The sequence below is a fragment of the Capra hircus genome, chromosome 8 (assembly GCF_001704415.2).
Source record: "Capra hircus breed San Clemente chromosome 8, ASM170441v1, whole genome shotgun sequence".
In the NCBI taxonomy this organism is placed as follows: Eukaryota; Metazoa; Chordata; class Mammalia; order Artiodactyla; family Bovidae; genus Capra; species Capra hircus.
The window spans coordinates 39679802-39694649 of record NC_030815.1 but is presented as its reverse complement, the minus strand read 5'-3'; the positions used below and the strand labels follow the sequence as shown (position 1 = coordinate 39694649).

Here is a 14848-nt window from a genome sequence, read left to right as displayed (position 1 = left end):
TAGGCACCTGTGTAGGTGGCAGAACTGAACAACTCTTATTCCCAGAGTGTTTTTGCAGTGCATTCTGGTCAGCAATGAAAACAGCATTGCAGAAATGACACATCAGTAATACATCCTACTCATATTGTGGCCACTGCCAAGAAAATGGTGCATGCCCCAGAGGGGAATTTTCCAAAGAGTTCATTTCAATGAGCAAAGAAGAAAAGTATGAGAGAATTATAGCTGAGATTTTCCTTTTATCTAAAATAATTTAACTATAGGACACTAAATTGTAAATATTTCTTTTCAAATAATGTAGGAAGGAGAATTAATAGGAGGGAAGGAAACCGTTTTTAAAAAAGGGAAGGACTAATGGCACAAATGCCTGAAAATACATTCATACATTGTTGTTGCTGCTGCTGCTGCTGCTATAGAAGTGTAAATACATAAAGTGTATTAATTTCCTATGACTACTAAAACAAACCACCACAACTTCATGACTTAAAACAAGAAAAATGTATACTTTTTCATTTCATGCATCAGAAATCCAACACAAAGCTTTAAAAGTAAAATGTGAGGGCTTCATTCCTTGCCTTTTAAGGCGGCTGCCTTCATTCCTTGACTCATAGCTCCCTTCCTTCATCTTCAAAGTGAGCAACATTGAACCAAGTCCTTTTCATCCTACCATCTTTCTGGTTCCACTTTTAAGGACCTTTGCAACAATACAGGACCCACTATATAATCAAGGTCAATTTCCCAATTTTGAGGTCAGCATATTAGAAATCTTAATTTCATCTGCAAGTTGATCTGTCATGGAAGGTAACAATATTCTCAGATTTCAGGGATTAGGACATGGATATCTTTGGGGCCATTATTCTATCACATATAACTTCTCTGGAAAGCAATTTGTTAATATCTATCAAAATTTTTTATTTGACTCAGGAATTCTACTGTTATTAATAGGAATACATATATATGGGTATACATTCACAAGTATACAAAAACATACACTGCAACACTATTTGTAGTTAAAAAATACTGGAAACCATATAGAGGTTCATTAAGTATGGTCAATTAAATCAACTATGGTTAAGCCTCAGTGGCAGCAGCATGGCACAGGACCAGCCGAGAGGAGATACCCCACATGCAAGCTCATGAGCGGCAGCCGAGAGGTATAGCCCAAGTCCAAATTCAGGAGCGGAGGCCATCAGGAGATACCCCATGTCCAAGGTCAGGAGCAGCGGCTTGCTGGAGCAGCCATGAAGAGAAACCCCACGTCCAAGGTAAGAAAAACCCAAGTAAGACGGTAGGCGCTGAGAGAGGGCATCAGAGGGCAGGCAGACTGAAACCACAATTACAGCCAACTAGCCAACCGATCACACGTACCACATCCTTGTCTAATTCAATGAAACTAAGCCATGCCATGCAGGGCCACCCAAGACTGACAGGTCATGGTGGAGAGGTCTGACAGAATGTGTTCCACGGGAGAAGGGAATGGCAAACCACTTCAGTATTCTTGCCTTGAGAACCCCATGAACAGTATGAAAAGGCAAAAAGATACAACACTGAAAGATGAACTCCCCAGGTCAGTAGGTGCCCAATAAGTTACTGGAGAAGAGTGGAGAAATAACTCCAGAAAGAATGAAGGGATGGAGCCAAAGCAAAAACAGCACCCAGTTGTGGATGTGACTGGTGATAGAAGCAAGGTCCAATGCTGTAAAGAGCAGTATTGCATAGGAACCTGGAATGTTAGGTCCATGAATCAAGGAAAAAATTGGAAGTAGTCAAAGAGGAGATGGCAAGAGTGAATGTCAACATTCTAGGAATCAGGGAACTAAGATGGACTGGAATGGGTGAGTTTAACTCAGATGACCATTGTATCTACTACTGTGGGCAGGAATCCCTTAGAAGAAATGGAGTAGCCATCATAGTCAACAAAAGAGTCCAAAATGCAGTACTTGGATGCAATCTCAAAGACAGAATGATCTCTGTTCATTTTCAAGGCAAACCATTCAATATCACGGTGATCTAAGTCTATGCCCCGACCAGTAACGCTGAAGAAGCTGAGGTTGAACAGTTCTATGAAGACCTACAAGACCTTTTAGAACTAACACCCAAAAAAGATGTCCTTTTCATTATAGGGGCTACTGCTGCTGCTGCTAAGTCACTTCAGTCGTGTCCGACTCTGTGTGACCCCACAGACAGCAGCCCACCAAGGTCTGCCATCCCTGGGATTCTCCAGGCAAGAACACTGGAGTGGGTTGCCATTTCCTTCTCCAATGCATGAAAGTGAAAAGTGAAAGTGAAGTCACTCAGTAAGTGTCCGACTCTTCACGACCCCATGGACTACAGCCTACCAGACTCCTCTGTTCATGGATTTTCCAGGCAAAAGTACTGGAGTGGGTTGCCATTGCCTTCTCTGTCATTATAGGGGACTGGAATGCAAAAGTAGGAAGTCAAGAAATACCTGGAGTAACAGGCAAATTCGGCCTTGGAGTATGGAATGAAACAGGGCAAAGGCTAATAAAGTTTTGCCAGAGAACGCACTGGTCATAGCAAACACCCTCTTCCAACAACACAAAAGAAGACTCTACACATGGACATCACCAGACGGTCAACACCAAAATCAGACTGATTATACATTCTTTGCAGCCAAAATGGAGAGCTCTAAACAGTCAGCAAAAACAAGACCAGGAGCTAACTGTGGCTCTGATCATGAACTTCTTATTGGCAAATTCAGACTCAAGTTGAAGAAAGTACGGAAAACCACTAGACCATTCAGGTATGACCTAAATCAAATCCCTTATGATTATACAATGAAGTGAGACATAGATTTAAAGGACTAGATCTGATAAACAGAGTGCCTGATGAACTATGGACGGAGGTTCATGACACTGTACAGGAGACAAGGATCAAGACCATCCCCATGGAAAAGAAATGCAGAAAAGCAAAATGGCTATCTGAGGAGGCCTTACAAATAGCTGTGAAAAGAAGAGAAGCAAAAAGCAAAGGAGAAAAGGAAAGATAAACCCATTTGAATGCAGAGTTCCAAAGAATATCGAGGAGAGATAAGAAAGCCTTCCTCAGTGATCAATGCAAAGAAACAGAGGAAAACAATAGAATGGGAAAGACTAGAGATCTCGTCAAGAAAATTAAATATACCAAGGGAACATTTCATGCAAAGATGGGCACAATAAAGGACAGAAATAGTATGGACCTAAGAGAAGCAGAAGATATTAAGAAGAGTTGGCAAGGATACACAGAAGAACTGTACAAAAAAGATCTTCATGACTCAGATATTCACGGTGGTATGATAACTCACCTAGAGCCAGACATCCTGGAATGGGAACTCAAGTGGGCCTCAGAAAGCATCACTACGAACAAAGCTAGTGGAGGCGGTGGAATTCCAGTTGAGCTATTTCAAATCCTGAAGGATGATGCTGTGAAAGTGCTGCACTCAATATGCCAGCAAATTTGGAAAACTCAGCAGTGGCCACAAGACTGGAAAAACTCAGTTTCATTCCAATCCCAAAGAAAGGCAATGCCAAAAAATGCTCAAACTACCGCATAATTGCACTCATCTCCCACCCTAGTAAAGTAATGCTCAAAATTCTTCAAGCCAGGCTTCAGCAATACATGAACTGTTAACTTCCCCATGTTCAAGCTGGTTTTAGAAAAGGCAGAGGAACCAGAGATCAAATTGCCAACATCCGCTGGATCATGGAAAAAGCAAGAGAGTTCCAGAAAAACAGCTATTTCTGCTTTCTTGACTATGCCAAAGCCTTTGACTGTGTGGATCACAATCAACTGAGGAAAATTCTGAAAAAGATGGGAATACCAGACCACCTGACCTGCCTCTTGAGAAACCTGTATGCAGGTCAGGAAGCAACAGTTAGAACTGGACATGGAACAACAGACTGGTTCCAAATAGGAAAAGGAGTACGTCAAGGCTGTATATTGTCATCCTGCTATTTAACTTCTATGCAGAGTACATCATGAGAAATGGTGGGCTGGAAGAAGCACAGGCTGGAATCAAGTCTGCTAGGAGAAATATCAATAACTTCAGATATGCAGATGACACCACCCTTATGGCAGAAAGTGAAAAACTAAAGAGCTCTTGATGAAAGTGAAAAAGGAGAGTGAAAAAGTAGGCTTAAAGCTCAACATTCAGAAAACTAAGATCATGGCATCCGGTCCCATCACTTCACGGCAAATAGGTGGGGAAACAGTAAACCAGTGGCTGACTTTATTTTTCTAGGCTCCAAAATCACTGCAGATGATGATTGAAGCCTTGAAATTAAAAGACACTTACTCCTTGTAAGGAAAGTTATGACCAATCTAGATAGCATGTTAAAAAGCAGAGACATAACTTTGTCAACAAAGGTCCATCTAGTGAAGGCTATGGTTTTTCCAGTGGTCATGTATAGATGTGAGAGTTGGACTATAAAGAAAGCTAAGCACAGAAGAATTGTGCTTTTGAACTGTGGTGTTGGAGAAGACTCTTGAGAGTCCCTTGGATGGCAAGGAGATCCAACCAGTCCATCCTAAAGGAGATCAGTCCTGGGTGTTCATTGGAAGGACTGATGTTGAAGCTGAAATCCAATATTTTGGCCACTTGATGCGAAGAGCTGACTCATTTGAAAAGACCCTAATCCTGGGAAAGATTTAGGGCAGGAGGAGAAGGGGACAACAGAGGATGAGATGGTTGGATAGTATCACCGACTCAATGGACACAAGTTTGGGTAAACTACAGGAGTTGGTGATGGACAGGGAGGGCTGGTGTGATGCGGTTCATGGGGTCGCAAAGAGTTGGATACGACTGTGCGACTAAACTGACTGATGGTAAGTGCCAAGATGGAACAGTATGCAACATGGGAAAATAATAAAGCAAACCCACAAGTCCCAGCAGTAAAAACGCTAACATATAGGACTAGGTGGGGAAAAAAAAAAGCATGGAACAAAAATGTGTAAAGTGTGCTGCCATTTGGAAGACATAGAGAATATGATGTGTACATATGTGCTAAGAATATTTCTGAAAGGAAAATCTAGAAACTACTAATGGTGGTTGTCTCTGGGAAAGAACCTAGAGTAGAGAGATAGAAAACTCACTTTTCATTTAATAGCCTTAGGTACTTTTCAAATAATTTTGCAAAATATTTGCATTATCTAGTCTGAAAAGGAAAACAAAGTAAAACAAGTAGAGGGCCCTCTCTGGTGGATCAATGGTAAAGAATCTGCCTGCCAAAGCAGAAGACAGGGATTCAACCCCTGGTCAGGGAAGATCCCGCATGCCATGCAGCAACTAATAAGCCCGTGTGCCACAATTACTGAGCCTGTGCTCTAGAGCCCAGGAGCTGCAACTACTGAAGCCTGCGTACTCCAGAGCTTGTGCTCTGCACAAGAGAAGCTATTGCAGTGAGAAACCCACACCCTGAAACAGAGTAGCCCCTACTTACCACAACTAGAGAAAAGCCCACGCAGCAACAAGACCCAGCACAGCCATAATAAATAAATAAGCAAGTAGAAAATATAAACAACAGAAAGGATAAATACGGGATAATAGGAAGGACCAGGAGCTGGCTTCTTCAGCACTGGGGCTCCATCTTGTATACTGCATGCTGTGAGAATACACACGCAAATGTGTCTGCTTTGCTTCCAGGGTATCTTACCATGTGATCCCTTGCTGTCTCAGGGACTCTAAAGCCCCTGAAATGATAAGCAACTTTTTATGTACAAACAACAGAATGATCTCTGTTCATTTCCAAGGCAAACCATTCAATATCACACTAATCCAAGTCTATGCCCCAACCAGTAATGCTGACGAAGTTGAAGTTGAACGGTTCTATGAAGACCTACAAGACCTTTTAGAACTAACACCCAAAAAAGATGACCTTTTTATTATAGGGGACTGCAATGCAAAAGTAGGAAGTCAAGAAACACCTGGAGTAACAGGCAAATTTGGTCTTGGAATGCGGAATGAAGCAGGGCAAAGACTAATAGAGTTTTGCAAGAAAATGCACTGGTCATAGCAAACACCCTCTTCCAACAACATAAGAGAAGACTCTACACATGGACATCACCAGATGGTCAACACCGAAATCAGACTGATTATATTCTTTGCAGCCAAACATGGAGAAGCTCTATACAGCCAACAAAAACAAGACCAGGAGCTGACTGTGGCTCAGATCATGAACTCCTTATTACCAAATTCAGACTTAAAATTGAAAAAAGTAGGGAAAACTACTAGACCATTCCGGGATGACCTAAATCAAATCCCATATTATATAGTGGAAGTGAGTTAAGGGACTAGATCTGATAGATAGAGTGCCTGATGAATTATGGAATGAGGTTTGTGACATTGTATAGGAGACAGGGATCAAGACCATCCCCATGGAAAAGAAATGCAAAAAAGCAAAATGGCTGTCTGGGGAGGCCTTACAAATAGCTGTGAAAAGAAGAGAAGTGAAAAGCAAAGGAGAAAAGGAAAGATATACCCATTTGAATGCAGAGTTCCAAAGAATAGCAAGACGAGATAAGAAAGCCTTCCTCAGTGATCAGTGCAATGAAATAGAGGAAAACAACAGAATGGGGAAGATAAGAAATCTCTTCAAGAAAATTAGAGATACCAAGGGAACATTTCATGCAAAGATGGGTACAATAAAGGACAAAAATGGTATGGACCTAACAGAAGCAGAAGATATTAAGAAGAGGTAGCAAGGATACATAGAACTGTACAAAAAAGATCTTCACCACCAAGATAATCACAATGGTGTAATCACTCACCTAGAGCCAGACATCCTGGAATGGGAACTCAGGTGGGCCTCAGAAAGCATCACTACGAACAAAGCTAGTGGAGGTGGTGGAATTCCAGTTGAGCTATTTCAAATCCTGAAAGATGATGCTGTAAAAGTGCTTCACCAATATGCCAGCAAATTTGGAAAACTCAGCAGTGGCCACAGGACTGGAAAAAGGTCAGTTTTCATTCCAATCCCAAAGAAAGGCAATGCCAAAAAATGCTCAAACTACCGCATAATTGCACTCATCTCACACCCTAGTAAAGTAATGCTCAAAATTCTTCAAGCCAGGCTTCAGCAATACATGAACTGTGAACTTCCCAATGTTCAAGCTGGTTTTAGAAAAGGCAGAGGAACCAGAGATCAAATAGCCAACATCCGCTGGATCATGGAAAAAGCAAGAGAGTTCCAGAAAAACAGCTATTTCTGCTTTCTTGACTATGCCAAAGCTTTGACTGTGTGGATCACAATCAACTGAGGAAAATTGTGAAAGAGATGGGAATACCAGACCACCTGACCTGCCTCTTGAGAAACCTGTATGCAGGTCAGGAAGCAACAGTTAGAACTGGACATGGAACAACAGACTGGTTCCAAATAGGAAAAGGAGTACATCAAGGCTGTATATTGTCACCCTGCTTATTTAACTTCTATGCAGAGTACATCATGAGAAATGCTGGAGTGGAAGAAACACAAGCTAGAATCAAGATAGCAAATATCAATAACCTCAGATATGCAGATGACACCACCCTTATGGCACAAAGTGAAGAGGAACTAAAAACCCTCTTGATGAAAGTGAAAGAGGAGAGAGAAGAAGTTGGCCTAAAGCTCAACATTCAGAAAACGAAGATCATGGCATCCGGTCCCATCACTTCATGGCAAATAGATGGGGAAACAGTGGAAACAGTGTCAGGCTTTATTTTTCTGGGCTCCAAAATCACTGCAGATGGTGACTGCAGCCATGAAATTAAAAGATGCTTACTCCTTGGAAGAAAAGTTATGACCAACCTAGATAGCATATTGAAAAGCAGAGACATTACTTTGCCGACAAAGGTGTGTCTAGTCAAGGCTATGGTTTTTCCAGTGGTCATGTATGGATGTGAGAGTTGGACTGTGAAGAAGCCTCAGCGCCAAAGAATTGATGCTTTTGAACTGTGGTGTTGGAGAAGACTCTTGAGAGTCCCTTGGACTGCAAGGAGATCCAACCAGTCCATGCTGAAGGAGATCAGCCCTGGGATTTCTTTGGAAGGAATGATGCTGAAGCTGAAACTCCAGTACTTTGGCCACCTCATGTGAAGAGTTGACTCACTGGAAAAGACTCTGATGCTGGGAGGGTTTGTGGCAGGAGGAGAAGGGGACGACAGAGAATGAGATGGCTGGATGGTATCACTGACTCGATGGACGTGAGTCTTGAGTGAACTCCGGGAGTGGTGATGGACAGGGAGCCCTGGCGTGCTGCGATTCATGGGGTCGCAGAGTTGGACACGACTGAGCATCTGAACTGAACTGAACTGAACTGATAGTTGCATTTTCTGGGAAAAGACCCTGTAATTGTCATTGGGCCACCCATGTTATCTGACAAGCAGCAGATAAGGAAAGTGGAGCTCTTCTCTCCATCACATTCATGCCCACTTATTAGAGCCAGTTGTCTCTACAAGGGCAGTGTATTCAATAAAAAGTGAGAAATATCTTCAGTGTCCTGTCCCAGGCCATTAGTTTATGTCTGGACTCAGACACATTTGTTAGACTCTAGAATCTTTTATGCCAGTGAATTCTTCATTAGCCAATGTGAAGAATACCAGCAAATTGAGTTTCCAAAGTGAGTTGTTCATTAGTATTTGTGAGAAATAACTTCAAGGCAGGGGGTGGGCAAGGGGAGGAACCTCAAGTACCTAAAACAATCTGGATTATTTCAGCAATAACACAATGCCAGATTACTGATTTTTTTTTTTTTAAGTGCAGGCCCAGCTTCAAGATTCAGAAACTAATTTTTGTTTTAATGTTTCTCCTCCTTCAAGGAATTTCTCCGAAATGTTTTTTAACAATTTCTTACAGTCTGATATATACATGAGAAAAGTTTACCTTTCTGGCTTTTACTATAAATATATAAAAGAGCTCAATGAGCTATGTTGGGCTCTTTCCTTGGTTCTCATAAACTGCATAAAGATGAAGCTTATACATATATATATTATAAAAATCTTAAAATCACATCCTTTGGGGGAACTTCATATTAGAGGGATCAGGCTGTCACCATATGAACCCAGTGACCTCTCTCACCCTTACTAAAGGTGCCATCACATGTCTTCTTCCTATGTGATTCATAGGAAGCACTTTTGACAAGAAAGGTGAAGTTGAATACAATTAAGACTCCAGAGCTGCTGGACATAGTAAGGTAGACACATATGGATATTTAAATTTAAATTAACTAAAACTAAATAAAAATTAAAATTCAGTTCCTTACTCATACTAGTCCCCTCTAAAGTGCTCAATAGCCACAATGGCGAGTGGCTACTGTATTGGATAGTGCCAGTAGAATATTTCTATAATCACAGAAACTTCTATTGAGCAGTGTTGCTCTAGAGCTAACTTCAGAGAGGATAGAGAAACGTGTTAACGACATCACAAGAAAGCAAACACACGTATCTAGAATGTGAAACATCCCATAAGACAACTAATCCAGTTAACCTGCAACAAGTCAACAATATTAAAAAATAAAAAAAGGCAGTGAGGAGGAGAAATGCTCTAGATTAAAAGATACAAGCTCTGGCAACCAAATGCAATATGTGGATTCTGTTGGAACACTGTTTAGACAAATCAACTTAAATAGAATATTTAACACTTTTGGGGAAATTTAATTATGGCTATAATACCAAGCAATTAATTAGTTAATCAAAATTAATTTTGATAGGTATGATAATGTCCCTTTGTTTATGGAAGCCAAATATCAACACTGTTTAGGGATGAATACTAAAGTATGTTGCAGAAAAGATCTCATGTCTAAGGCTTTGTTTCCAAATACTCTCACAAATAAATAAAATGAATAAAGGATATGTAGCAAAATATTGATAACTGTTAACTTGGCGATGGATATAAGGAATATACTATAATTCTATACTTTTGTGTACTTAAAAATATTCATAGTAACAATTTAAAAATCTTTAACACATACTTAAATAGGAAAAGTAATCATATCTTTATGTAACTTTCACTGTCTTAAAATAGCCCATCAAAAGAGGATTCTTGGTGGTATTACTATGAATTCCTTTCAACAAAAGTCTTGCTGCTGGTCACTAAATCTGTCTGACTCTTTTGCAACCCCAAGGACTGTAGCCCACCAGGCTCCTCTGTCCATGGCATTTCTCAGGCTAGAATACTGGGGAGTGGGTTGCCATTTCCTTCTCCAGGGAGATCTTCCCAATTCAGGGATTAAACCTGTGTCTCCTGCACTGCCAGGCAGATTCTTTACCAATGAGCTACCAGGGAAGCCCAACAGAAGTCTTACATAAACTCAAAGAGAAAACATGGTGGATCTATTTACCTTAAATTCAGATAACATAAGAAAATTATTTGTAAGTGATTTTAAAAAGAAGTAATGCATTAAAAAGAACCATAGTCTCCGCATGAATAGCCAAAAAAGAGGGTGGCAATTTGAGTATTTCTTTAAGCATACATACTTCTTGAGAATTTCTCCCAGGAATCAGGAATGCTTCTAGGGAAGGAACTAAATTGCAATTGAACAGCTTTTAACAATCTTGAAGTCACCTGGGATCTGGACTTACACGAGCTCTACTTCCCAAACTTTTATCAGAGTGCGTGAGTCAAACTCATATTACTCTCAGCTTCTGCTTTGACTGACTGGCACTTTTAGGCTCAATACTTACTTAATGATACTGTACAAAACCTTCCACAAGGACTGCCCTTGGGCATTCTGGACTACATACATAATCTATATTTTTCCATTGTAAAGTAATTTCTATTCAGGAAAAATTAATTTGCTCCTTTGAGTTTCATCTGGTTAGTTCTATGTCCATGGAAGTAACAGGCTAATTATGACCAAAAGCAATTTCCAAGGAATTATATTATCCAATATAAGAAATCAGGAAAGAGTCTGATTTAGTTCCAAGAACTGTAAAAAGTATCTGCTGTACTTGGGCATAAGATTTAGGCCCCAAAGTCAGCCATGGCTAAGATGAGGCTACTTATATCCATCCTATCTTCTCCTACCAAAACATAATTTTTCCCATTCTACCCTCTTTTACCTGTGTGTAATCCTATACCTTGCTTTTCATACTTGTTTCCATTCATTTGTTCCCTATTCATCCATCCTGCACACATTCAGTCAGTTCAGTTCAGTTCAGTCGCAGTCGTGTCCGACTCTTTGCGACCCCATGAATCGCAGCACGCCAGGCCTCCCTGTCCATCACCAACTCCCAGAGTTCACTCAGACTCACGTCCATTGAGTCAGTGATGCCATCCAGCCATCTCATCCTCTGTCGTCCCCTTCTCCTCCTGCCACAAATCCTCCCAGCATCAGAGTCTTTTCCAGTGAGTCAACTCTTCACATGAGGTGGCCAAAGTACTGGAGTTTCAGCTTTAGCATCATTCCTTCCAAAGAAATCCCAGGGCTGATCTCCTTCAGCATGGACTGGTTGGATCTCCTTGCAGTCCAAGGGACTCTCAAGAGTCTTCTCCAACACCACAGTTCAAAAGCATCAATTCTTCGGTGCTCAGCCTTCTTCACAGTCCAACTCTCACATCCATACATGACCACAGGAAAAACCATAGCCTTGACTAGACGGACCTTTGTCGGCAAAGTAATGTCTCTGCTTTTCAATACGCTGTCTAGGTTGGTCATAACTTTTCTTCCAAGGAGTAAGCGTCTTTTAATTTCATGGCTGCAATCACCATCTGCAGTGATTTTGGAGCCCAGAAAAATAAAGCCTGACACTGTATCCACTGTTTCCCCATCTATTTGCCATGAAGTGATGGGACCAGATGCCATGATCTTCATTTCCTGAATGTTGAGCTTTAAGCCAACTTTTTCACTCTCCTCTTTCACTTTCATCAAGAGGGTTTTCAGTTCCTCTTCACTTTGTGCCATAAGGATGGTGTCATCTGCATATCTGAGGTTATTGATATTTGCTATCTTGATTCTAGCTTGTGTTTCTTCCACTCCAGCATTTCTCATGATGTACTCTGCATAGAAGTTAAATAAGCAGGGTGACAATATACAGCCTTGACGTACTCCTTTTCCTATTTGGAACCAGTCTGTTGTTCCATGTCCAGTTCTAACTGTTGTTTCCTGACCTGCATACAAATTTCTTAAGAGGCAGGTCAGGTGGTCTGGTATTCCCATCTCTTTCAGAATTTTCCACAATTTATTGTGATCTACACAGTCAAAGGCTTTGGCATAGTCAAGAAAGCAGAAATAGCTGTTTTTCTGGAACTCTCTTGCTTTTTCCATGATCCAGCGGATGTTGGCTATTTGATCTCTGGTTCCTCTGCCTTTTCTAAAACCAGTTTGAACATGGGGAAGTTCACGGTTCATGTATTGCTGAAGCCTGGCTTGAAGAATTTTGAGCATTACTTTACTAGCATGTGAGATGAGTGCAATTGTGCGGTAGTTTGAGCATTTTTTGGCATTGCCTTTCTTTGGGATTGGAATGAAAACTGACCTTTTTCCAGTCGTGTAGCCACCGCTGAGTTTTCCAAATTTGCTGGCATATTGGTGCAGTACTTTCACAACATCATCTTTCAGGATTTGAAATAGCTCAACTGGAATTCCATCACCTCCACTAGCTTTGTTCGTAGTGATGTTTTCTAAGGCCCACTTGACTTCCCATTCCAGGATGTCTGGCTCTAGGTGAGTGATCAAACCGTCATGATTATCTTGGTTGTGAAGATCTTTTTTGTACAGTTCTTCTGTGTATTCTTGAGTACCTATTATGTGCTGGGTACCATTCTGGACAATGGAAGTACAAGAGTGAACAAGAAACAATCTATGCCCTTGTGGACCTTACTTTCTAGTCAGGCACAAAGTGAAAGTGAAAGTCACTCAGTCATGTTCAACTCTTTTCGATCCCATGGACTATATAGTCCAGGAATAGTCCTGGAATTCTCCAGGCCAGAATACTAGAGTGGGTAGCCTTTCCCGTCTCCAGGGGCTCTTCCCAATCAAGAGATTGAACCCAGGTCTCCCATATTGCAGGCAGATTCTTTACCAGCTGAGCTACTAGTTGGGTAAGAAATAAAATAAATACATGACTACAGGTAAGATAATAACCTTGTGATAAATACTAGGGAGGAAATGCCAAGTTAGGGGTGAGGTAAAAAGTTATAGGTTAGGGGGAGTAAGAACCTAATTGCAACTCAATGGACAGGTCAGTCTAAGGGTATGATAGTTGATAAGATCTAAAAAGAAAAGCATGAGCACTAACAAGACTTTTAAAGAGCAAAGATACTCCAGCAAAGGGAACAACACATGTGGAAGGCCAGGAGTCAGGAAAGAAATTGATACATTTGAGGAACCGAAAGGCCAGTGAGCATACTAAAAGAAACTTGGGCAGGGGGTAGAGGAAGTTAAGAAATGACACTCAAGAGTTAGGCTAGCACTATAAAACGACAAATATGTCTGGAAGGCTGTGGTCCAAGGCAATTTTTGCTGGCTGTAAACCGGGTCTACGGAACCAAAGGGAACACACTGCTCTCCTGAAAATTGAAGGTGTATATGCTCGAGATGAAACTGAATTCCATTTAGGCAAGAGATGTGCTTATGTGTACAAAGCAAAGAACAACACAGTAACTCCTGGTGGAAAACCTAACAAAACCAGAGTAATCTGGGGAAAGATCACTCAAGCTCATGGAAACAGTGGCATGGTTCGTGCCAAATTCCGAAGCAATCTTCCTGCTAAGGCCATTGGACACAGAATTCGTGGGATGTTGTTCCCTTCGAGAATTTAAGCTTCTTGAAAATAAATAAAAGTGTGGATTTGAAAAAAAAAAAAAAGGCTAGCACTAGAAGTTGACTCATTGGAAAAGACTCTGATGCTGGGAAGGACTGGGGGCAGGAGGAGAAGGGGACGACAGAGAATGAGATGGCTGGATGGCATCACTGACTCGATGGACATGAGTCTGAGTGAACTCCGGGAGTTGGTGATGGACAGGGAGGCCTGGCGTGCTGCGATTCATGGGGTCGCAAAGAGTCGGACACGACTTAGCGACTGAACTGAACTGAACTGAACTGAGACAGGGTTAGTGTTGTGGAAGACAACGTGATTGCCTCCCTAAAAGCTCTTTTTCTTTGCCAATGGAACCCCAGTTTTGCATCGGTGGTGATGCATCTAGCTCCAGGGAATGAATCACAATTTATTTAAGCTAGTTCTGGCCAATGATATATAAGGGTAAGTCACTGAAAGTTTTTCAAGTAATAAAAAGTCACAAGTGAGTGAAGCTGTCTTCTTCTCTCCCTTCATACTTTGAAGTGAAGTCGCTCAGTCGTGTCCAAAGTAGCCTACCAGGCTCCTTCGTCCATGGGATTTTCCAGACGAGTACTGGAGTGGGTTGCCATTTCCTTCTCCAGAGAATCTTCCCCGACCCTGGGATCGAACCCGAGTCTCCCACATTGTAGGCAGACGCTTTACCGTTTGAGCCACCAGGGAAGCCTCTCCCTTCATACTTTAGGCGCTGTAACGTTTTTTTCCTAGGCGTTCCCTCCTAAACTCAAAAGGTTCAGTCACAGTGCTCCTCAACCTTCATTTGTAATTAATTATTAAGGTATAACATACATTCATTGGAAAATATTGGAGCAGCATAGTACAGGAAAGCTAAAAGTAGAAAGTAAAGATGCTCAGTGACTTCCTTGGCGGTCCAGTGGATAAAACTCCTAAAGCAAGTTTCCCCGGGTGAGATCCTTGGTCTAACTAAGATCCCACACATTGCTGAGGCAATATTTTGGCCCTGCCAAAATTATTTAACTTTTTTTTTTTTTTAAGTAAAGATTCTCAGAAACTTTCCTCCCCAGCCCTACCCACCAGGAGTAATCATTAATAATTCTTGTTTATCCTCTAGGAACTTTCTAT

At 41.3% G+C, this 14848-nt stretch overlaps 1 pseudogene; it reads left to right on the top strand.

The window, feature by feature from the left end:
- On the top strand, positions 13389-13758 carry LOC102181499 (annotated as a pseudogene).